Source organism: Mobula birostris, chromosome 29 (genome assembly GCF_030028105.1).
Source record: "Mobula birostris isolate sMobBir1 chromosome 29, sMobBir1.hap1, whole genome shotgun sequence".
Classification (NCBI taxonomy): Eukaryota; Metazoa; Chordata; class Chondrichthyes; order Myliobatiformes; family Myliobatidae; genus Mobula; species Mobula birostris.
The window spans coordinates 5,034,239-5,056,168 of record NC_092398.1 but is presented as its reverse complement, the minus strand read 5'-3'; the positions used below and the strand labels follow the sequence as shown (position 1 = coordinate 5,056,168).

General features: G+C 49.5%; 1 protein-coding gene across 1 annotated transcript in view; it reads right to left on the bottom strand.

Annotated features, from left to right (window-relative positions):
- LOC140189928 (polycomb protein SCMH1-like) overlaps positions 1-18,105 on the bottom strand; it is a 219,880-nt gene extending 201,775 nt beyond the window's left edge. The window contains exon 1 of the mRNA XM_072246274.1: positions 18,016-18,105. The gene's annotated coding sequence lies outside the window, so the exon portion shown is untranslated. The remainder of the gene's footprint in view (positions 1-18,015) is intronic.
- Positions 18,106-21,930: the final 3,825 nt, after the last annotated feature.

Genomic DNA, 21,930 nt, shown 5'->3' with positions numbered 1-21,930 from the left:
AAATAATTCCCATAATCCTCCTCTGGACCCTCTCCAATGCCAGCACACCTTTTCCTTAGGTAAGGGGCCCAAAACTGCACACAATACTCCAGGTATGGTCTGACTAATGCCTCTTAAAGCCTCAGCATCACATCCTTGTTATTATATTCTGGTCCTCTCAAAACTAATAACATTGCATTAGTCTTCCTCACCACCAACTCAACCTGCAAGTTAACCCCTAGGGAATCCTGCAACAAAGACTTCCAATTCCTTTTGCACCTCTAATTTTTTTTCAGTTTTCTCCTCCTTTAGAAAATAGTCTACGCCTTTATTCCTCCTACCAGAATGCACGACCATACACTACCTGACACTATATTCCATCTGCCATTTCTTTGCCCATTCTGGCAATCTGTCCAAATCCTTCTGCAGACATCCTGCTTCCTCAACAATACCTGCCCCTCCATCCACCTTTGTATCGTCTACAAACTTGGCCACAAAGCCACTAACTTCGTTATCCAAATCATTGACATATAATGTGAAAAGAAGCCCCTGTGGAACACCACTAGTCAACAGCAGCCAAGAGTATAGGCCCCCTTTATTCCCTCCTGTCAGGCGATCTTCTATCATGCTAGTATCCTTCCTGTAATACCATAGGGTCTTACCTTGTCAAGCAGCCTCATGTGTGGCACCTTGGCAAAGGCCTTCTGAAAATACAAGTACACAATATCCACTGATCCACAGGACAGACTGCATCTAGAGTCAGGAAGCGAGCAAGCAGCATCATTGTAGATCCATCACACCCTGGACATCACCTGTTCCAACTCCTTCCTTCTGTTAGGTGCTTTGGATCACTGTATGCCAGGACAAATAGGTACAAGAACAACTTCTTTCCGTATGCCATCAGTCTTATGAACACTTGAATTTTAGTCTATTATAAACTGAGTCCACCTGTACATACACAGGTATACCTCATTGTATATAGTTCACGATTATTTGCACTATTGTTTTGTTTGCTTTTTGATTCTGTACAGTGAGAGCTCAGGGAAACTGGCATCAAATTCACTGTATCTGTCCACATACTTGGTGATAATAAAGGATTCTGATTCTGACTCTGACAAGATTTTCACTTAAAAGGAAATCATACTGACCAAGGCCAGATTTATCAGCAAATCATACTGACCAAGGCCAGATTTATCAGCATCTTCAAGTCCCACAAAACCTCATTCTTAATAATGGACTCCAACATCTTCCCCACCACTGAAGTCAGGCAACTGGCCTATAATTTCCTTTCTTCTGCCTCCCTCCCTTTTTAAAGAGTGGAGTGACACTTACAATTTTCTAGTCTTCTGGAACCATTCCAGAATCTAGTGATTCTTGAAAGATCATTACTAATGCCTCCACAATCTTTTCAGCTACCCTGGGGTGAGCACCATCTGCTCCTTGTGACCTACCTACCTTTAGGCCTTTCAGCTTGCCAAGTACCTTCTCCTTCATAATAGCAATGGCACTCACTTCTGCCTCTGACACTCTCGAATTTCTGGCACATTGCTGGTGTCTTCCACAATGAAGACTGATGCAAAATACTTAAGTTTGCCTGCCATTTCTTTCTCACCCATTAATGCTTCTCCCAGCGCCATTTTCAGCGGTCCAACATCCATTCTCGCCTCTCTCTTCCTCTTTATATCCTTTTGGTATCTTCATTTATATTACTGGCTGGCTTATCTTCATATTTCATCTTTTCACTGCTTAAGGTTACCTTCTGTTGGTTTTTAAAAGCTTTGCAATCCTTGACCTCCCCACTAGTTTTTGTTATATTATATGGCCTCTCTTGCTTCTATGCTGTCTTTGACTTCCCTTATCACCCACAGTTGCCTCGTTTTCCCTTTAGAATACTACTTCATCTTCGGGATGTATCATTCCTGCACCTTCCAAATTTCCCCCTGAAACTCCAGCCATTACTGTTGAGCTGTCATCCTTGTTAGTGAACTCTTCCAATCAGCTTTGGCCAGCACCTCTCTCATGCCTCTGTAATTCTCTTTACTCCACTGCAATATCGATATATCCAACTTTAGCAGCTCTCCCTCAAACTGCAGGGTGCATTCTATCATATTATGATCACCGTCTCCTAAGGGTTCCTTTACTTTAAGCTCCCTAATCAAATCTGGTTCATTACATTACACCCAAATCCTAATTGCCTTTCCCCTAGTGAGCTCAACCACAAGCTGCTCTAACAAAAAAATCTTATAGGCACTCCACAAATTCCCTCTCTGGAGATCTAGCACCAGCCTGATTTTCCCAATCTCCCTGCATAATGAAATCCCCCATGACTTTTGTAACATTGTACTTATTACATGCCTTTTCTATTTCTCTTTGCAATTTATACCCCACATCCTGACTACTGTTCAGATCAGATACCAAAAGGATATAACTCACATCAGAGTCTTTTTATCCTTGGAGATTATCAACCTTACCCACAAGGATTCTACAACTTCCAATCCTATATCACACCTTTAGAAGGATTTGATTTCATTTTTAACCAGTAGAGCCATCCCACCCCCTGCCTATGCTCTCGATACAAGGTGTATCCTTGGATGTTAAGCTCCCAACTCTGACCTTCTTTCAGCCATGACTCAGTGATGCCTATAACTTGATACCCGTCAATCTCCAACTGCTCTACAAGATCATCTACCTTATTCCATATACTGTGTACATTCAAATACAACACCTTAAGTCTGTCCACCACTCCTTTCAATTTACACTTCAACTCATCTTACTGACTGCAATTTTGCCCAATTATCTATCTGACCTTGATTACAGTCTCACTACACGCTGCATCTACCTGTATACCAACAACCCTATCCTCAGCATTCCCATCCCCCTGCCAACTTAGTTTAGATCCTGCCCCACAGCTCTACCAAACCTGCCTGCAAGGATATTGGTCCCTCTTGGGTTCAGGTGTAACCCATCCTTTATGAACAGGTCGTACCTTCCCCAGAACAGATCCCAATCTCCAAAAGTCTGATACCCTGACCCCTGCACGACTTCATCGACCACTCATTCATCCAATTCTCGCCCTTCCCAGCATGTGGTACTGGGAGTAATCCAGAGATTATTCCCTTGGAACACACGCAAAATGCTGGTGAACGCAGCAGGCCAGGCAGCATCTCTAGGAAGAGGTGCAGTCGACGTTTCGGGCCGAGACCCTTCGTCAGGACTAACTGAAAGAAGAGGTAGTAAGAGATTTGAAAGTGGGAGGGGGAGGGGGAGATCCGAAATGATAGGAGAAGACAGGAGAGGGAGGGATGGAGCTAAGAGCTGGAAAGTTGCTTGGCAAAAGGGATACGAGGCTGAAGAAAGAAGAGGATCATGGGACAGGAGGCCTAGGGAGGAAAAAAGGGGGGAGGGGAGAGCCCAGAGGATGGGCAAGGAGTTATAGTGAGAGGGACAGAGGGAGAAAAAAAAAAGGAAAAAATAATAGATAACTAGATAAGGGATGGAGTAAGAAGGGGAGGCGGGGCATTAGCGTAAGTCTGAGAAGTCAATGTTCATGCCATCAGGTTGGAGGCTACCCAGACGGAATATAAGGTGTTGTTCCTCCAACCTGAGTGTGGCTTCATCTTAACAGTAGGGGAGGCCGTGGATAGACATATCAGAATGGGAATGGGACGTGGAATTAAAATGTGTGGCCACTGGGAGATCCTGTTTTCTCTGGCGGACAGAGCGTGGGTGTTCAGCGAAGCAGTCTCCCAGCCTGCTTGAATTTCCAGCATCTGCAGCTTTCCTCATGTCTGCATTATTCCCTTGGAGGTCCTTCTCTTCAGCCTCTTCCCCAACCCCCTATACTCATAGTAGAGGACCTCTTCCCCCTTTCCCCCATCCAACATGCACCTCGCGGTGAAGCAGGCTCCAGCAGTGATGGCCCTCTCTCGTGTTAAATGATTTCTTTGTGAAGGAGCACAGAATCACGCAATTACCTGGGAGTCTGGAGAATCAGGAGCTGTTCCAAGATGGGATTTGACAGGAGGGTTCAAAATCATGAGGGGTCATGAAATTGCTTCCTGTGACCACGGCCAGATGGGACTGATTTAAGATAACTAGCAAAAGAACAGGAAAGTGATCACAAAACGTGCTGTCTGAAAGAACAGAAACTTTCAAGGGTAGCAGGGTAAATACATAAAGAATTGAATGCATAAAGACAGCAAAAGTAAGACAAATGAGGGAACTCTTTTAGAACCAGGTTTTCCAACCTGGGGTCCATGGACCCCTCAGTTAATAGCAAGGCGCTATGGCATAAAAAAGGCTGGGAACTGTTCTGTTTTGTAACTTCTCGCTGGGCTCAGGTTTGTTTAAAAAATACACCCGTCACCCATGTTACGTTTGGTAACTTCAAAACATTAAACTAATTCAAAGGAAGACACGGGAGTCCAAAATTTGACCATAGATATAGGAACAGAATCTGGCCATTTGGCCCATCAACACTGCTTCGCCATTTCATCATGGCTGATCCATTTTCCCTCTCAGCTGCAATCTCCTGCCTTCTCCCCGTAGCCCTTCATGCCCTGACTAATCGGGAATTACTAACTTCTGCCTTAAGGACACCCAATTTCTTGGCTTCCACAGGTGCCCGTGGCAACGAATTCTACAGATTCACTAGTCTCTGGCTAAAGAAATTCCTCATCTCCATTCTAGAAGGACTCCTCTCTATTCTGAGGCCGTGTCCTCTGGTCTTAGACTCCCCCACCACAGGAAACATCCTCTCCACATCCACCCTACTGAGCCCTTTCAACATTCAATAGGTTTAATTCTGCTGAATTCCAGTGAGTACAGACCTAGAGCCATCAAACGCTCCTCACATGACAAGCCTTTCAATCCCAGAATCACTTCCGTGAACGTCCTTTCAGCACTCTCCTACCTCAGCTCCTCATTTAAGGGGCCCAAACCTGCTCACAGTACTCGTGAGGTCTCACCAGTGCTTTATTAAAGCCTTGACATTATATCCTTGCTTTTCTATTCTAGTCCTCTCAAAATGAATTTGCCTTCCTCACCACTGACTCAACCTGCAAATTAACCTCTAATGAGGGTCTAGCTTCTCCTTTCCTTTAAGCGAGGCGCGCACGTATCACGTGGTAGCATGATGACAAATGCGATTCACGTATTTGAACATATATCCTGTAATGAATATTTATATGAACAAGAAAGCTTAATCAACCAATAAGATTACTCATATATTACTTAAATATTAAATACACAACAGGAACCCCTGCCTTAGAAGAACCACTGTATTTCTGCACAATTTGACAATTCCAAGCCGTGAAGGTGTCTCTCTTCACAAACTGATGGTAGTGTTAATGAAACAGATTTGTAACAGGTTATTTTAGCTGCCTAGATTGAAATAGATTTCAGTTCTTCAAGATTTCATTCCTTACTGAATTCACCATCAGACCATAAGACATAAAAGCAGAATTAGGCCATCTGGCCCATCAAGTCTGCTCCACCATTCAATCATGGCTGATCCTTTTTTTTAATCTCCTCCTCAACCCCAGTTCTCGGCCTTCTCCCCGTAAGCTTTGATGCCATGTCCAATCAAGAACCTATCAATCTCTGCCTTAAATACACCCAATGACCTGACCTCCACAGGTGCATGTGGCAACAAATTCCACAAATTCACCGGGCTAAAGAAATTTCTCTGCATCTCTGTTTTGAAAGAGTGCTCCTACATTCTGAAGATGTGCCCTCGTGTCCTAGACTCTCCCACCATGGGAAACATCCTTTCCACATCTACTCTGTCTAGGCCTTTCAACATTTGAAAGGTTTCCATCAGATCGCCCCTCATCCTTCTGAATTCCGCAGATCCAGAGCCATCAAGAGTTCCTCATATGATAACCCTTTCATTCCTGGGTCTATCATCTCAAATGGAGTCAGTAAATCAGGAGAGCCAGAGAGTTACAGTCATACAACATAGAAACAGGCCCTTCAGCCCATCTTGTTTCTGTCAACCAAGATGCCCATTTATGCTAGATCCATTTGGCCCAAATTGCTCTAAGTCAGAGGTTCCCAACCTGTGGTCCACAGACCCCTTTTAATGGTATTGGTCCACAGCATAAAAAAGGTTGAGAATCCCTGATCTAAACCTTTTTTACCCATCTACTTATCCAAGTGGATTTGAAATGTTGGCCATTCAGCAAAGAAATAAAAAGTGATTTTATTATCAAATGATTGTTGAATTTTTGAAAGGAATCAGAATTGGGTTTAATATCTCCAGCATATGTTGCAAAATTTGTTGTCTTTGCGGCAGCAATACATAATAGAGAAAAAGAATTACTTAAGTATATAGATATTAAATAGTTAAATTAAATGTGTAGTGCAAAAATAGTAATAAAAAAAGTAGTGAGGTAGTGCTCATGGGTTCAATGTCCATTGGCAGAGGGGAAGAAGCTGTTCCTGAATCGTTGAATGTCTGCCTTCAGGCTCCTGTACCTCCTCCCTGATGGTAGTGATGAGAAGAGGGGCCTTCAGGCTCCTGTACCTCCTCCCTGATGGTAGTAATGAGAAGAGGGGCCTTCAGGCTCCTGTACCTCCTCCCTGATGGTAGTGATGAGAAGAGGGGTCTTCAGGCTCCTGTACCTCCTCCCTGATGGTAGTAATGAGAAGAGGGGCCTTCAGGCTCCTGTACCTCCTCCCTGATGGTAGTGATGAGAAGAGGGGTCTTCAGGCTCCTGTACCTCCTCCCTGATGGTAGCGATGAGAAGAGGGCACATCCTGAGTGGTGGGGTCCTTAATGATGGACGCACCCATTTTTGAGGCACCTCTCTTAGAAGATGTCCTGGATGCTGGGGAGGCTAGTGCCCGTGATGGAGCTGACTGAGCTTACAGCTCTCTGCAGCTTATTTCGAACCATCCTTGGCCTCTGGAGGCTCAACCACAATGAATATTAAAGGAAAAGTCCAACCGGTTTTTGGATATTAAGGGATCCTGGGCAATCCTGGGAAAGGAAGGGGGTAGAAGGCAGGGGGAGGAGTACAAGTTCCTGGGTGATAGGTGAACCAGGTGATGGGGAAGGCGGGTGAGAGAGGGGATGACACAAGAAAGCTGCAAGATGATTGAACTGCAGAGTTCCTCAAACTTGATGCTCCCCACAGTCAAGTACAATTCACATAAGTATGGGCCACTTCATGACCATCCAGGGGTTCCCAATCTTTTTATATGCTATGGACCCCTACCATTAACGGAGGGGTCCACGGAACCCAGGTTGGGAAGGCTTCGATCCAGTGGATAGCCAGCAACAATTCTCCAGGGTGGAAGTGACCAAAACCAGAGGGCATAATATTAAGGAGATTGGAGGAAAGTACAGGGGCGATGTCAGGGGTAGATTTTTTTTTTAAATGGTGGTGCGTGGAATGTGCTGCCAGGGGTACTGGCAGAGGCAAATACATCAGGGATATTTAAGAAACTCTTAGATAGGTACACAATGAAAGAAGAGTGGAGAGCTAAGTGGGAAGGAAGTGTTACATTGATCATAGAGTTGTTTAAAGGGCTGGCACAACATTGCGGGCTGAAGGGCCTGTACTTTGCTGTAGGGTGCCTAATCTGTCCTCAAATTTCTCCATCCCTGATTCCCTCATCTTTTTAAGAGTTTTATTAAAAGCATTCTCTTTGAACACGTCTTCCATCAAATGAACTCTCATTTCCTTGATGGCTGTGGTGTCCATATTGACCGTAAAGCCGTAAGACATAGGACAGAATTGGGTCATTTGGCCAATCAAGTCTCCACTGCCAATGGCAAATCTTGTGTGCTAATGCTCTTGTTAATGATCACCCAGGACATGCCCCCTTCTCATTGCTACCACCCAGAAGGAGGTACAGAAGCCTGAAGGCACACACTCAATGATTCAGGAACAGCTTCTTCCCCTCTGCCGTCTGATCTCTGAATGGGCATTGAACCAATTAACACTACCTCACTATAAATTTCACAAAATATGCCGGTGATATTAAACCCGATTCTGATACTGTATCATGCTTGTCTTGCTGATTTAACACAATTTAGGACAATTATTTTGCTCTCCTCTGCATGTGTGCACTGGAAATGGCATTAAATAATCTTGAATCCAGAATAATTTTTGCAAAGGCAGGATCCCATGGTACATCAGCAGTGAGGTAATTATACATAACTGAATTTATAGGAGCAGAATTAGGTCATTTGGCCCATCGAGTCTGCTCTGCCATTTCATCATGGCTGATCCATTTTCCCTCTCAGCCCCAGTCTCCTGGTTTCTCCACGTATCCCTTCAGGCCCTGACTAATCAAGAATCTATCAACCTCTGCCTAAAAAATTACCCAAAGACCTGGACTCCACAGCCACCTGTGGCAACAAATCCCACAGATTCACCACTCTCTGGCTCAAGAAATTCCTCATCTCCAGTCTAAATGGACGCCCCTCTATTCTGAGGCTGTGTCCTCTGGTCTTAGACTCCCCCAACGTCCTCTCCACATCCATTCTATCAAGACCTTTCAACATTCGATAAGTTTCATTGAGGTCACCCCTCATTCTTCTGAATTCCAGTGAGTAGAGGCCCAGAGCCATCAAATGCTTCCCATTTGACTCCCAGAATCACTTTCATGAACCCCCTGCAGTGTCAGCACATCCTTTTTAATAGAGTTGAAAGAAGAAACAAAGCACAGGGATAACAGAGTCAAAAGATTAGCATGGGACGAAATGAAGATAATGGTCAAAGTTGGAAAACTCAGATTTAGATTTATTTTCAGATACATCAAAACATACAATGAAATGTACCATTTGCATTAACAACCACAACTTAAGGATATGCTGGGGGCTGCCCCCAAATGCCCACACATTCTGGCCCACCATGTTCAGCAGAAGGACTCACAACAACAGCAACAACAACAAAACAAGCCCCTTAACCTGCTCTCCCACCCACCCACCCACACAGACAGGCCTCCCAGCCCCATCACAGGCCGCCTCTAGGCCTCTGACCTCCAGTCCTAGGCCCCGAGCTAGTTTAATCCTGTTAGAAAGGCCAATGGTTCCAAAGGGGGCAAAGCTATCCAAGGACAATGTAAAAATTCTCGGGAAGCTGGGGCCACAATTCAACAAACACAACTGTCTGGGAAGAAAACTGTAGGTTGATTAGTGGCACGGTAGCGTAGTGGTTAGCACAACGCTTTACAGCACCAGCTACCCAGATTCAATCCCTGCCTCGGCCTGTAAGGAGTTTGTACACTCTCTCCGTGATCATGTAGAGTTTCTCCAGTTTCCTCCCAGAGTCCAACGATGCATCAGTTGGTAGACTGATCGGTCGTTGTAAATTGTCCCGCGATCAGGGCTAAATCGGTGTTTGCTGGGCGGCGTAGCTGGCAGGGCTGCAGGGACCAATTTCGGGGTGGGGTTGGAGGTGGAGGTGTTTAAAGGTATGCACAGGTGTGTGCCAGAATCATTGATTCCACTGATAGATCACCAAGTCGTTTCTCATCTTAGTTTTCTTTCGCGCCAGGGGGTGGTAGACAGATGAAACCAGCAGCCAGGGTAGTGGTGGAGGAAAGTACAACGGTGGCATTTAAGAACCCTTTAGGAAGGTACCGGTTCCTGAAGGTTATTACAGCCAGGGGTGGTAATGCGGACAAACTCCCACTACCTATTAAATGCTCCCAAAGCCGTGCGCCTCAAGTAGCCTCTGACAACCAAGTCCAGCTCCCGGCCTTCATGTATGGCTTAGCTATTAAGCCTGGGAGAACAGTTTCTACTGACAGGAGAAGAGGCAACGGCAGGTTACTGGCGCCTTAAAACCAGTCGCTTCAGGCAGATGGGGCTCCTCTGTCATGGCTGGCAGCTCATCTAGATGGAAAACTCTGAACTCAAAACTCCCCTGCCTTGCAGCTGTAGTCACTCATGCATAAGGCTTCTGGGGTAAACCCCGAGGGAAAAATCCGGAGTGGGAATCCTTAAGGCAGTCCTGTGTTGAGTTCAGCACTGACTGGCAACTCCTGGTGCTAAACTGTATCAGCCTCTGCCGTTCCTTTGGGTCCTTCAGATGTGTGGAGAGGGGGAGCCAGCTTCATGGGCAATGGCTTGTTCTCCATATCCTACTGCCTGGCTTGCCTATTTAGATAGCGAGGATGCAACATCACTGGTCCACCCTGACCGGCGGAGGTCTCACAGGTAGACACTGGAAGTCCAAAGTCTATGCTGATTGGAAATAACATGCTGACAATCAACACTGGCAATGATTACACATGTATAATAATTATAATTATTTACAGTTTTTATTATGTACTACAATGTACTGTTGCCACATAACAATAAATTTCATGACACATGTTGGTGATATTAATCCTGATTTTGATATGCAGGGATTGGAAGGATATGGATTACGGGCAGGTAGGAGGAATTAGTTCCTGATGGCATGAACATTGACTTCTCAAACTTCCGCTAATGCCCCACCTCCCCCTCGAACCCCATCCGTTATTTATTTATATACACACATTCTTTTTCTCTCTCTCCTTTTTCTTCCTCTGTCCCCCTCACTATACCCCTTGCCCATCCTCTGTTTTCTCCCCCCTTCCCCCTTTTCTTTCTCCCTAGGCCTCCTGTCCCATGATCCTCTCATATTCCTTTTGCCAATCAACTGTCCAGCTCTTGGCTCCATCCCTCCCCCCCCCCTCTTCTTCTACCATTTCGGATCTCCCCCTCCCACTTTCAAATCTCTTACTAGCTCTTCTTTCAGTTTGTCCTGACGAAGGGTCTTGGCCCGAAACTTCGACTGCACCTCTTCCTAGAGATGCTGCCTGGCCTGATGCGTTCACCAGCAACTTTGATGTGTGTTGCTAGTTTAATTTGGCATTGTGTTTGGCAAAGATTTCATAAACCAAAAGGCCGTTTTCTAAGTTGGTTCTTATGTTCAAAGTTAGCCTATGTCTTTAAACAGAGGCCCTGCAAGACAGTTGCCCAGCGAAGTGCGGGCCCTCAGATATGGAGGTCGTCATCACTCGTTTGAAGCTCCTCAAACCCTACAAGGTCACTGACAGAGTGGAAAATATTAAACAACTTCGTCTCCAGGCAAAGACACAGATAGATTTGTGGCACTGACCTCGAGCGCACAAAGGCTGAACTTCCTGAGGGAGGAGACGCCACTAACACTGAACTAAGTAGAAATGTCAGACGGCAGAGTTGTTGATGGATCACAGATGTGTCGCGGCTGAAAGCAACCGCCTGGACGCAACTCCCGTAAGGGCACTCAATGACATATTCCATTTCAAGCCCTCTCAGGGGGACCGAGATTCGACTGAGAGGGCTCTTCAAGCAGACCACAGTTAAGCTCTACAACAGACGGTGGAGGACACAGCAAATCCTGGAGCTAGTTCTGAGATGATTAGGAGTTTCCTCTGAGTCAAATTAACTCTGGCAATTCGATTGACCTCCTCCCACGTAGTCACACAAGGCAGGGAACAGGGCCAGCCGATTCAAGCTTTAAGATTGTTTAATGTCATTTGCAGAATGCAAGTGTAAAGGAGAAGAAAATAATTTTTACTCCAGATCCAATGCAGCACAAAAAACAACACTACAAGATGAAGAACAATTAAAAAAAAACAATAAATGTAAATACCTAAGATACCTAATATAGATTGATTGTATGTCCATAAAGTGACGTTAGGCACAAATGTCTGTATGTAAGGTGACTCCGACAGGAAGTGAGAAAGTCGTGGTGGTCGGGGCTGCGGTAGGGTGGGTTATCTGGGTGGAAGAGTGATCAGTCCGGCGGCTTGGGGAAAGTAACTGCTTTTGAGTCTGGTGGTCCTGGCTCGGATGCTACATAACCTCCTCCCTGAGGAGAGTGGGACAAGCAGTCCACGAGCAGGCTGGCTGGGACCCTTCATGATGCACACATTTCCGTACACATGTCCTTGATGACGGGTAGGTTGGTGCCCATGACACGTTGGCAGTTTTGTCTAGCCATTATCGAGCCAGAAGGAATCCTCTCACAGAACTTAAAACGGTACAGGCATTTCAGCCCACAATGTTGTGCTATCTCCTTAACCTGCTCTAAAATCAATCTAACCCTTCCCTCCCGTATATCCTTATAAAGGACACCTTTAGCAAAATCAACACCATATTCAGCGACATCAAGCTTACAATGGAAAGAGGAAGTAAGAACTGACTCGCACTGCTGGATGAACTTGTCATGAGAAGGACCGATGGTACATTAGAGACATCTGTTTACCAGAAGGATACACACACCCGGACCAAGCATTGAAATGTGGTCTTCAGTGGCAACCTCTCTTTACTGCCGTTGGGGAAGAGGTATGAAAGCTTGAAGACCCACACTGAACACACAGACCAAGTATTAAACTACCACAGCAACCACCCAGCCTGCCACAGGAAAAACTGCATCCGCACCTTACTTAAGGGAGCACAAAGACACTGCCGCACTACCAAACTTCAGGCCTGAGAAGAGAAGCACTTACTCAAAGTGCTCCGGAACAACAGTTACCCCACGGAATTTCATCAGACGTTGACTGAGGAGAGAGGGTCGCGCAGATCTTCTCAAAGCGCAGTGAAACCTGCGACCTCGCCCTACATCAGGAATATCTCAGAAATGACAGCTCCACTGCTCGAACCTCACGGCATCACAATCACTCACAAGTGAGGAGGGAGGAGATGGCGGTGCGACGCAGCGCGCGCGGCTGTTCTGAATTGATATCGGTATATGTTAACTAGGGGGCCGTGCACAATCTGGATTTGATGGAGACAGACGTGAGAAGCGCGGAGGAACACCTGGAGAAACTTCTGAAATGCCCGCTTCACTGCCTCTGCTACTGTGCGATCGAGAATCTCCGGAGGGGAAGGCCCCAAATCCTCAGCTTTGCCTATTGCCTGTTGCTGGGGCCGGGGTCGAGGCACTCGGCAGAGATGGTGCTCGGTGCATCGGTGTTGGAGGGCTGGTCGGAGGCTTGGAGTTTTCGGATGGACTCAGAGTCAGACTGTGGTCGGATGCTTCCGGGATGCTGCATTGCCAAGTTTGCGGTGCTGGAAGTTCACCGTCTGCGTGGGATGATGGGACTTCCGAGAGACTTTGAGACTTTTACCATGCCCACGGTCTGATCTTATCAAATTACAGTATTGCTTGCACTGTTGTAACTATATGTTATAATTATGTGGTTTTTGTCAGTTTTTAAGTCAGTTTGTCATGTGTTTCTGTGATATCATTCGGGAAAAACATTGTATAATTTCTTAATGCATGGTGTCCTCATAATCATAAACTAACAGTGACTTGAAGGAAGCTTGTGTCAAGAACCAAGGTACCAGTAAAGACAGCCGTCAAAAGCAATGTTGTGTACAGAGCAGCCATGGAGATTGTGACATGAACTACATCGGCCAGACAGGACGTAAATTCTCAACTCGTTTACAGGACCACAAGCTGGTAGCTCAAAGACATGATCCACTGTTGCTGATCCCGTTACATGAACACCGAGGACACCACTTCAAATTGGGACACCGGGGAGGTTCTGGCCCAGGCAAACATGAAGCAGGCACGAGAACTTTTAGAAGCGTGTTTCTCTTCTGATAACTCTGTGAACAAACTCATCAAAATTGACGCCATCTACAAACCCCTAAGAGCCAAAGAAACGTGCGCCAATAGAATTCCAAGGTCAACTGAAGGGGTAGCTAGTCTGGACCAAGGCAAACAAATGGCGAGGGGGGGGCTGTATAAAAGCGAGCACCCCCGGAGAGAAACACCAACAACCGCACTCGACCAGTCATGGAATGTCTGCAAGCCAATTGCCAAGCTTGGTGAACACCACAACATCAGATATATCCTTCCTAAACTTTCTTAAATTTCCCTAATATACCTATCTCTACCACCACTGCCATTCCTGCCAGCAGATTCCATGCACCTACCATACTCATTAAAAATACTACTTCTGCTTTCTCCCCCTATACTATCCTCCAATCACTTGACAATGATTCCTCCTCCTGTTAGCTATTTCTTTCCTCGATGTATCTCGCTCACCACTCAATTGTCCTTCTCGTACTCCTCTATCAAGTCACTCCTTATCCTTTCTCGCTTCGAATAGACCAAACTCACTCAATCTTTTCTCATAAGCTATGCTTTCTCATCCAGGCAGCATCCTGGTAAATCTCCTCTGCACCCTCCACATCCTTCCTATAATGAGGAGGACAGAACTGAACGCAATACTCTTTCTTTCCCTCTGTCTTCTCTTCCTACATCACTGATTTTCCTCACTTTCAGAAGCCCTGACTTGACTGCTTCCTCTCCAACTACTTTGGGAATCAGTCCTTAGTTTCCTTTCCCCAGCATTCTGAAGCACCACACATCCAGGATGCACTACTCGGGCAAAAAGGGTGGAATGTTCTCAAGCGTTCCCCAAACATACAGAGAGCACACCAACTACTCCAGTCCCATAGAACAATATCCATTCAGCTGTACCGTTCTTTCAACACAAGAGATTCTGCAAATACTAGGTACCTTAAGCAGGACACTGAAAAAAAGCTGGAGGAACTCAGCAGGTCAGGCAGCATCTATGGGGAGGAATAAACAGTTAATGCTTCAGCCTGTGATCCTTACATCAGGACCAGAGAGTAAGAGGTGATTACCAAACTGATGGTATGAATATCGATTTCTCCTTCTGGTAATCAAATTTTCCCCTTCCTCTTTCCCCTCCCACCAACCTTTTTATTCTGGCATCTTCCCCCTTCATTCTCAGTCCTAAAGAACGGGCTCGGCCCACAACATCGACTGTCTGTTCTTTTCCATAGAGGCTGCCTGACCTGCTAAGTTCTTCCAGCACTTTGAGAGTGTTAGAGGGAATTATGTCCCTTCCCCCCTTCTCTTTCTTCATTCCACACTCTAGTTACCCTCTCACCCCTTCTCTTCTCCCTACCGGCCTATCTCCTCCCTCTGGCTCGAAGCAAGTAATATAACAGGACCTCAAAGACGCATTAAATGGCACACAGGCCTGTTGAAACCTGTCAAACGTTGAAAAGGCTCGATAGGGTGATGTGGAGAGGATGCTCCTACGGTGGAGGAGTCTAGGACCAGAGGACACAGCCTCAGAGTAGAGGGGCGTCCTTTTAGAATGAAGATGAGGAAGAACTCCTTCAGCCAGAGAGTGGTGAATCTGTGGAATTCATTGCCACAGGAGGCTGTGGAGGCCAACTCGGTGGGTATATTTAAGGCAAAGGTTGATAGATTCTTGGGCATGAAGGGATACGGGGAGAAGGCAGGAGAGGGGAAATGAACCAAAGTCCACAGAGAGTCCATCTCCAGACCCTTAGTTCAGTGCAGAGTGGAGCAGCGAGCTGAACCGGCCTGTTCCTCAGCTCAGGCCCCAACAACCTGACCTGCCTAGCGCCTAAATCATCCAAACATCGGGTTCAGTTGCCTCGATACACTCTGGCGCCTGGACCCCACTGCCTCGATTCGACCTGTACCCGACCTCTCCAATTTCGCCCGGTGCCAAGATCAATCGAACCTTGGGTCTTCCTTCCTTTTGCCAGTGGGCCCACTGCCTCGCCCCAGTTCTGCCATGCCAAAAGTCCAAAGGGAAGTTACAGATTATCACTTATGATGATCACTTAACGGAAAAGGAGCGATTAACGAAGTATTTAGCTGTTTTCCTTGTTTCACTGGCCACCAGCCAGAAATCGTTGAGATTCACCAGCCCCATCTGAAACCAGACTTCCCGTCGTCCCCAGCACATCAGAGGTTGGTGAAGCAAATGATGCATTTCACTGTTTGCTTCAGCATTTCAATGTACTGTACATAATAAATAAAGCTACTTTTTCCATCTTTAATCTCATTTAAAGGCATAGAGTTATCCAGAATGGAGAAAGGCCCTTCAGCCCAACTGGTCCATGCTGACCCAGATCTTCCATCCGAGCTAGTTACATTTGGGGCACCACAGTGGCACAGTGCTAAGTTCAACGCTATTACAGTGCAGGGTGTTAGGGTTCAGAGTTCAATTTCACTTTCCCCTGTAAGCAAATTTGTACGTTCCTCCCGTGTGTGTGTGTAGGCTTCCTCCGGGTGCTGCACAGTCCAAAGACATACCAGTAGAAAGCACAAGAACTTCAGGACTCACACCATCAGGCTCAAAAGTCACCACCCCTCAACCATCAGGCTCCTGTACAATAGGGGATAACTACACTCACTTGCCCATCCATTGAGACGTTCCCACAACCAATGGTCTCACTTTAAGGACTGTTTGAATCTCATTACCTCACATTCTCGATGTTCATTGCAATTTATTTCTATTTGCATTTGCACAGTTTGTTGTCTCCTGCACTCTGGTTGATCTTTCATTGATCCTGTTACAGTTACTATTCTATTGATTTGTTGAGTAAGCCCACAGGAAAATGAGTCTCAGGGTTTCAGGTGGTGATACACATGTACCTCGACAATAAAATTCACTTTACTTTGAACTTTCTTTCATCAGAATCAGATTTATTATCACCAGCATGTGTCGTGAAATTTGTTAACTTAGCAGCAACGGTTCAATAATATAGAAGAAAAAAAAAGGAAATCAATTACAGTACACGCATATTGAATAGATTAAAAATCCTGCAAAAACAGAAATAATATATATTAAAAAAGTGAGGTTAAGTTAATTGGTCATTGCAAATTGTCCAGTGATTAGGCTAGGTTTAAATCAGTGGGGTGCTGGGTGGTGCAGCTCAAAGGGATGGAAGGGGCTGTTACTCACAGCATCTCACTAAACAAATAAATAAAATTTGCTAGCAACGTTGTTGGCCGTCGGATGGTTCTCACGATCAATTTGAATTGATCTTACGATTGCGTACATAAACAGTGGGTCGCTAAGGGTTAAAGGTCAGTATCAGTAGTCAGGTAAGATGGAGACGTTCAAGGCAGCCACACTGGCGTGCACACAGTGGCTACTTTATGAGAACCTCCTGCACCTGATAAAGTGGCCACTGATCGTATGTTCATGGTCTTCTGCTGCTGTAGCCCATCCCCTTCAAGGTTCAACGTATTGTTGTTCAGAGATGCTCCTCTGCACACCACTGTCGTAACGCGTGGTTATCTGAGTTACTATCAGCTTGAACCATTCTGGTCACTCTCCTCTGACTTCTCTCATTAACAAGGCATTCTCGCCAACAGAACTACCACTCACTCAATGTTTTTGTTCCTTTTCCCCCTACACAGTTCACCATGAACTCTGGAGACTGCTGTGCATGAAAATCCCAGGAGGTCAGCAGTTTCTGAGATACTCAAACCACCCTGTCTGGCACCAACAATCATTTCACGGTCCAAGTCACTGAGATCACATTTCTTCCCCATTCTGATGTTTGGTCTGAACAGCAACTGAACCTCTTGGCCATGCCTGCAAGCTTTTACGCATTGAGTTGCTGTCACATGATTGGCTGATTCGCTATTTTCATAAACAACTAGGTGTTTAGGAGTAGCAGGGTGGAGATATGTCTCTACCAAAGAACTGCTTTCTTTCACTCGCCTGCGTGTTACCCTTGGGCAAAATGTTATCACCTGCTTACCCACGCATCCACCCAACCCCCTTCCCCCATCTGATCAGGATCACATAAAATCATGGGATGATCGTACGAGCAGCTGGCGCACATCACAAGTCCTGGTTATGTAACCTCTGACACCAGACAGATAACCGCTGAAGAGTATTGATAATGGCTGGGGTCGCCCGTCTTGTAAAGACACTGCTCAGAAGATGGCGATGGCAAACTACGTTCTGAAGAAAAATTTGCCAAGGACAGTCATAAGACCATGATCTCCTATGTCATATGACATGGCGCATCATGATGATGTCATATGACACGGTGCATTATGATGATGAAGAATGTGGCAACTAGTTCACATACGGCAAAATCCTACAAATTTACGAAGGCTGGAATCCAGACCACGATCACCCACGTCGTACAACACGGCTCATAACAGGTGTATCTACTGAGCGGACAACTCATTGTCTTGACAGCCACAAAGCTCCTGCAATTACAAAGATCAACTCAGACTGTACCTTGGGAAGGTCCGTGCTTCTGTGAAGGCCAAGACACTTGTGGCTTACTGGGCATTCGTTTAGATTTCCGTCCTCAACATGGCGGCACTGAGAGGCGCAGATTCCCTCTCCCATTCATTCGGCTGCCGGTAATTTAGCAATTCGAGTCCAACGAGTGATCTCGGCGCGTAGGATGCCTGAGCACACGGAGTTCCCGGGAGAATAAATTACCTGCAAATTGGAAAACAAATGGATTTTAAAAGCGGCAAACGTCAGGTTGAACAGAGGAGGGGGTGGGGGGGCGGCGAGGAGAGCGAGGGGAAATGGGATGGAGGCTGATGGGAGAGAACACGTGAGTGGGGAGGGGAGGGGTGGAGTGAGATGGGGAGGGGAGGGGTGGAGTGAAAGGGGAGGGGAGAGGAGGGAGGAGAGGAAAGGAAGGGAGAGGAGAGGTGGGGAGGGGAGGAGGGGAGAGAGGAGAAAAGGGGGAGGGAAGGGGGAGGGAAGGGGAGGGAAGGGGAGGGAAGGGGAGGGAAGGGGAGGGAAGGGGAGGGAAGGGGAGGGAAGGGGAGGGAAGGGGAGGGAAGGGGGAGGGAAGGGGGAGGGAAGGGGGAGGGAAGGGGGAGGGAAGGGGGAGGGAAGGGGGAGGGAAGGGGGAGGGAAGGGGGAGGGAAGGGGGAGGGAAGGGGGAGGGAAGGGGGAGGGAATGAGGGGAGGGAATGAGGGGAGGGAATGAGGGGAGGGAATGAGGGGAGGAGGGGGAATGAGGGGGTGAGTGAGGATGGGGGAGCGAGGGGAGTGGTGACGGGTGATTGAAGGACGATTGCGGGCGGGGCAGTGAGAGGATGAGGGCAGGGAGGTGGGGGAGGGGAGGGGACAGGGGAGTTAGGGGGTGGGTGGAGTGGGGGTGGGAGTGTGCCCGGGGGAGCAAATAGGAGGGGGAGTGAGGGGGTGGAGGAGTGAGGGTACAGGGGGAGAAGGTACGGGGGGAGAGGGTACAGGGAGTGAGGGTACCGGGGGGGGGGGGGGACTGAGGAGGTGGAGGAGTGAGGGTACGGGGGGGAGAGGGTACGGGGGGGGAGAGGGGACACGGGGAGCGGTGACGGGTGATTGAAGGACGATTGGGGGCAGGGGCAGTGAGGGGAAGGGGGAGTTAGGGGGTGGGTGGAGTGGGAGTGGGAGTGTGTCCGGGGGGAGCAAATAGGAGGCGGAGTGAGGGCACAGGGGGAGTGGGTACGGGGGGACTGAGGGTGTGGAGGAGTGAGGGTACGGGGGAGAGGGTACGGGGAAGCGGGGGTACAGGGTCAGCAAGGGTACGGGGGGACAGGGGGTCGGGTAGTGAGGATACAGGGGGAGCGAGGGTATGGTGGGAGGGTACGGGGGAGCGAGGGGTGGAAGAGTGAGGGTACAGGGGGAGTGAAGGTATGGGGGGAGAGGGTACGGGGGGCTGCGGGTACGGGGGGGCTGCGGGTACGGGGGGGTGCGCGGGTGGAGGAGTGAAGGTACGAGTGGGAGTGAGGGTATGGGGGGAGAGGGTACAGAGCGAGCGAGGGTACAGAGGGAGCGGTGATGGGTGATTGAAGGACGATTGGGGGCAGGGCAGTGAGGGGCAGGGAGGTGGGGAGGGGATGGGGGAGTTAGGGGGTGGGTGGAGTGGGGACGGGAGTGTGTCCAGGGGGAGCAAATAGGAGGGGGAGTAAGGGCACGGGGGGGGGAGTGAGGGCACGGGGGGAAGTGAGGGGCTGGAGAAGTGGGGGTACAGGGGGAGAGGGTACAGGGGATCGAGGGTATGGGGGAAGCGAGGGGGTGGAAGAGTGAGGGTACAGGGGGAGAGGGTGCAGGGGAGTGAGGGGGCGGAAGAGTGAGGGGGCGGAAGAGTGAGGGGGCGGAAGAGTGAGGGGGCGGAGGTGAGTGAGGGGGCGGGGGTGAGTGAGGGTACGGGGTGAGTGAGGGTACGGGGTGAGTGAGGGGTTGGAGGAGTGAAGGGTTGGAGGAGTGAAGGGTTGGAGGAGTGAGGATACGGGGGGAGTGCGCGCGTGGAGGAGTGAGGGTATGGGGGAGGCGGTACGGGGGAGTGAGGGTACGGGGAGAGGGTATGGGGGAGTGCGGGTACGGGGGGTGCGAGGGTGGAGGAGTGAGGGTATGGGGGGAGTGCGCGGGTGGAGGAGTGAAGGTACGGGTGGGAGTGAGGGTATGGGGGGAGAGGGTACGGGGGAGCGAGGGTACAGGGGGAGCGAAGGGGTGGCGGAGTGAAGGTACGGGGGACTGAAGGGGTGGAGGAGTGAGGGTACAGGGGGAGTGAGGGTACGGGGGAGAGGGTATGGGGGGAGTGCGGGTACGGGGGGGTGCGAGGGTGGAGGAGTGAGGGTATGGGGGGAGTGCGCGGGTGGAGGAGTCAAGGTACGGGTGGGAGCGAGGGTACAGGGGAGAGGGTATGGGGCGAGCGAGGGTACGGGGGGAGGGTATGGGGGGAGTGCGGGTACGGGGGGTGCGCGGGTGGAGGAGTGAAGGTACAGGTGGGAGTGAGGATATGGGGGGAGAGGGTACGGGGGGAGAGGGTACGGGGGAGCGAGGGTACGGGGTGACTGAAGGGGTGGAGGAGTGAGGGTACAGGGGGAGCGAGGGAACGGGGAGCGAGGGCACAGGGGGAGCGGTGAAGGGTGATTGAAGGGCAGTGAGGGGAAGGGGCAGGGAGGTGGGGAGGGGATGGGGAAGTTAGGGGGTGGGTGGAGTGGGGGTGGGAGTGTGTCCGGGGGGAGCAAATAGGAGGGGGAGTGAGGGGCTGGAGTGGTGGGGGTACAGGGGGAGAGGGTACAGGGCGAGTGAGGATACGGGGCAGTGAGCGTACGGGGGGACTGAGGGTACAGGGGGACTGAGGGGTGGAGGAGCGAGGGTACGGGGGAGCGAGAGTTTGGGGGAGGTTACGGGGGAGTGAGGGTACAGGGCAAGTGAGGGGGTGGAAGAGTGAGGGTACAGGGGAGAGGGTACGGGGGAGTGGGGGTACGGGGGCAGAGAGGATACAGGGGGGAGTGAGGAGGTGGAGGAGTGAGGGTATGGGGGAGTGTGGGTACAGCGGGGAGTGCGTGGGTGGAGGAGTGAGGGTACAGGGGGAATGAGAGGGTGGAGGAGTGAGGATACGGGGGGGAGTGCGCGGGTGGAGGAGTGAGGGTATGGGGGAGAGGGTACGGGGGAGCGAGGTTACAGGGGAGAGGGTACAGGGGGAGTGAGGGTACAGGGAGAGGGTATGGGGGGAGTGCGGGTACGGGGGGGAGTGAGGGTACGGGGGGTGCGAGGGTGGAGGAGTGAGGGTATGGGGGGAGTGCGCGGGTGGGAGTGAGGGTATGGGGGAGAGGGTACGGGGAGCGAGGGTACAGGGGGAGCGAGGGGGTGGCGGAGTGAGGGTACGGGGGAGCGAGGGGGTGGCGGAGTGAGGGTACGGGGGAGCGAGGGTACGGGGGACTGAAGGGGTGAAGGAGCGAGGGTACAGGGGGAGGGTATGGGGGGAGCGAGGGTACGGGGGAGTGAGGGTACGGGGGGAGAGGGGGTACGGGGGGGTGCGAGGGTGGAGGAGTGAGTGTATGGGGGGAGTGCGCGGGTGGAGGAGTGAAGGTACGGGTGGGAGTGAGGGTATGGGGGGAGAGGGTACGGGGGAGCGAGGGTACGGGGGGACTGAAGGGGTGGAGGAGTGAGGGTACAGGGAGAGCGAGGGCACAGGGGGAGCGGTGAAGGGTGATTGAAGGACGATTGGGGGCAGGGCAGTGAGGGGAAGGGGCAGGGAGGTGGGGAGGGGATGGGGGAGTTAGGGGGTGGGTGGAGTGGGGGTGGGAGTGTGTCCGGGGGGAGCAAATAGGAGGGGGAGTGAGGGCATGGGGGGGAGTGAGGGGCTGGAGAGGTGGGGGTACAGGGGGAGAGGGTACAGGGCGAGTGAGGATACGG